At 55.5% G+C, this 3404-nt stretch overlaps 1 long non-coding RNA gene across 1 annotated transcript; it reads left to right on the top strand.

Moving 5' to 3' along the window:
* Nucleotides 1-140: 140 nt before the first annotated feature.
* Nucleotides 141-2427, top strand: LOC108509895. The gene is made up of 3 exons (XR_001878716.1): nt 141-281; nt 1223-1311; nt 2299-2427. It is a non-coding gene; the product is annotated as an uncharacterized LOC108509895 (long non-coding RNA).
* The last annotated feature ends 977 nt before the right edge of the window (nt 2428-3404 follow it).

Raw genomic sequence — 3404 nt, 5'->3', positions numbered from 1 at the left:
TGGCTCAGGTGGGCTTTGAGGTTTTTTTATTTTATTTTAGGCTATTTTATGCTGTTCTGTTATTTATTTTACTTTTCGAAGTTCGTGTTGTCGTGTTTAACTGTGTTTTGTTGTCTTAATAATTAAGTCCCGTGGTTTTATTTCACTCCTCTCCCTCTCCTCAGCCCCTGATGAGGGAGGTCCTGGAGAAGAAGCCGAGCCTGTCCCAGGAGGAGGCCCGGGATCTCCTGGAGCGCTGCCTGCGCATCCTCTACTACAGGGACGCCAGATCCTTCAACAGGGTCCGTGTCCTTCCCCCTGCAGACACCTCCCTGAGCCCAGGAATCCCTCCTGGAGACACCTCCCTGAGCCCAGAAACTCGAGGGTCCCTCCTGGAGACACCTCCCTGAGCCCAGGAATCCGTCCTGGAGACACCTCCCTGATCCCACAAACCCGGGGGTCCCTCCTGGAGACACCTCCCTGATCCCCTCACATGGATACACCTCCCTGATCCCAGGAATTCCTCCTGGAGACACTTCCCTGATCCCCCTTACCAGGATACACCCATCCTGATCCCAGGAATCCCTCCTGGAGACACCTGTCCTGATCCCAGGAATCCCTCCTGCAGACACATCCCTGATCCCAGGAATCCCCCCTGGAGACACCTCCCTGATCCCACAAACCTAGGGGTCCCTCCTGGAGACACCTCCCTGATCCCAAAAACCCAGGGGTCCCTCCTGGAGACACCTGTCCTGATCCCAGGAATCCCTCCTGCAGACACATCCCTGATCCCAGGAATCCCTCCTGAAGACACCTCCCTGATCCCAGGAATCCCTCCTGAAGACACCTTCCTGATCCCCTCACCTGGATACACCCATCCTGATCCCAGGAAAATCCCTCTCCCAGCCCCACCTCCCTTATCCCAGGAGAAGGGGGAGGGTGGGAGATGAGTTGATCCCGAGCTCCAGAGCCCAGCTCGGCTCCAGCCGGTCAGGATCCACTTTGGGGGGATTTCCTTGGATAACTGTCCCGTCCCTGCAGCTCCGCCATCCAGGGGCTCCAATCCTTCCCCTTGGGAATCCTTTCCCACCATCCCCCCATTAAACCCAAACCCTTTTTTGGGGGACAGTCTCCTTAATCGGGGCGTCCCCAGGGCCCGCTTTGCTCCAGGTGTGGAATTCCAGGCCTACCTGGCTCCGGGTGTGGAATTCCAAGGATTCATTCCCACGTTCTCTCCCCTCAGTATGAACTCGCCACCGTGACGGAGAAGGGGGTGCAGGTGGAGGGACCCCTGACCCTGGAAGCCAACTGGGACATCGCCCACGTGGTCAGGTAACGCTCCCGGGCTCGGGGTGACAATCTGGGGACATCCAGGGGACATCCAGGTGCTCCAGGAGACATCCAGGAGCCCCAGGGGACATCCAGGAGCCCCAGGGGACATCCAGGTGTCCAGGGGACATCCAGGTGTCCAGGGGATATCCAGGTGCTCCAGGGGGACATCCAGGAGCTCCAGGGGGACATCCAGGTGTCCAGGGCACATCCAGGTGTTCCAGGGGGACATCCAGGTGTTCCAGGGGACATCCAGGTGCTCCAGGGGACATCCAGGAGCTCCAGGGGGACATCCAGGTGCTCCAGGGGATATCCAGGTGCTCCAGGGCACATCCAGGAGCCCCAGGGGACATCCAGGAGCTCATGGGGACATCCAGGTGTTCCAGGGGACATCCAGGTGTCCAGGGCACATCCAGGTGTTCCAGGGGACATCCAGGTGTCCAGGGGACATCCAGGTGTTCCAGGGGACATCCAGGTGCTCCAGGGGGACATCCAGGTGCTCCAGGGGACATCCAGGAGCTCCAGGGGACATCCAGGAGCCCCAGGGGATATCCAGGTGCTCTAGGGGACGACATCCAGGAGCTCATGGGGACATCCAGGTGTTCCAGGGGACATCCAGGAGCTCCAGGGGGACATCCAGGTGTTCCAGGGGACATCCAGGAGCTTCAGGGCACATCCAGGAGCCCCAGGGCACATCCAGGTGCTCCAGGGGACATCCAGGTGTTCCAGGGGACATCCAGGTGTTCCAGGGGGACATCCAGGAGCTCATGGGGACATCCAGGTGTCCAGGGGACATCCAGGAGCTCCAGGGGACATCCAGGAGCTTCAGGGCACATCCAGGAGCCCCAGGGCACATCCAGGAGCTCCAGGGGGACATTCCAGGTGTCCCAGGGCACATCCAGGAGCTCCAGGGTGACATTCCAGGTGTAGGAATCCCTGTGGCACATCCAGGGGGGATCGTCCTGACCTTCCCAATCCCTTTTCTTGCAGCGGCTTCGAGTGAACCCCGGGAGCTGCTCCAGGTCGTCGCGTCCTGCCCTTTGTATCCCACCCTTTGGATCCTCCTCCCTTTGGGAATGTCCCATCCGTGGTTTTGGGAATAAAAACAAGGCCTTTTAAGACCGGGCTCTGTGTTTGTGCCGCGCTCGGGACCCTCCAAAAAAACTTGGGATCCTCCCAAACCAGGGACTTGAGGAAGGGAGGGGGGTCTCGGAGTTCCAGGTGAAGCTGCAAGTCCTTGTTTTTGTTGGAATCTTGGAATTGCTGAGGTTGGAGAAGCCCCTCTGGGATCGTGGAGTCCGAGGCCACCCTTAAATCCTGTCCCCAAGGTGCCACATCCACACGTTCTTTGGGCATTCCAGGGTGGGGATTCCGGGATTTTCCCAAATATCCGACCTAAAACCCCCCCTGGAGCAGCTTCAGGCCAGCCCTGGGCTCCAGGATCAGCCCCCAAAATAGCCCAGATTTGCCCCAAACCAAGACTTACACAGAGCAGGTCCTGCATTATTCCAGCTGGGAATCCAAGGGAATTCCGGGAAGGCAAAAAGGCTCAATAATCCACCTTTAGGAGTCACCTGTGGATGGAAGGAAAACACGTCTGGGAAGAGATTTTTTTTTGTTAAAAATCACGTTTTTTGGGAGGTTCAAAATGACCTCGGGGAGGGGGTGGGGGTTTCCTGGGAGGGATGGGGCTGGATCCGGGAAAAAAACAGGGATAAAGGGCTGGATTGGGGCATTTTCAATTTTTTTTACAGGAAAGAAATGAAGAATAAAATAAAGATTTGCTGAACCTTAAGTTAAAAAAAAGGAAATATTTCAGTAAAACAAGGAAATAGTAAAAGGAGACACTTCAAAATATGAAACTCTCTGCAAAATATGGAACTGATTTCAGTGGAATATTGAAATATTTCAGCAAAATAAGGACATAAATCAACATGAAAGTGGTATTTTTACCAGCACAGAGAACCACCAGTAAATACATTTCTTCAGGAAGAGTTTTATTGACATTTTTATCCAACTTTTATTTAAAAAGAGAAGGAAATCTCTCAGTGGGGAAGAGTCAGTCGTGGCACTGAAGTTTCCTGGAAAAAGGGGGG

The sequence above is a fragment of the Lepidothrix coronata genome, unplaced genomic scaffold, assembly GCF_001604755.1.
Source record: "Lepidothrix coronata isolate B3197 unplaced genomic scaffold, Lepidothrix_coronata-1.0 Scaffold426, whole genome shotgun sequence".
In the NCBI taxonomy this organism is placed as follows: domain Eukaryota; kingdom Metazoa; phylum Chordata; class Aves; order Passeriformes; family Pipridae; genus Lepidothrix; species Lepidothrix coronata.
Note: the sequence above shows the minus strand (reverse complement) of the source record. Positions and strands in the feature narration are given on the sequence as shown.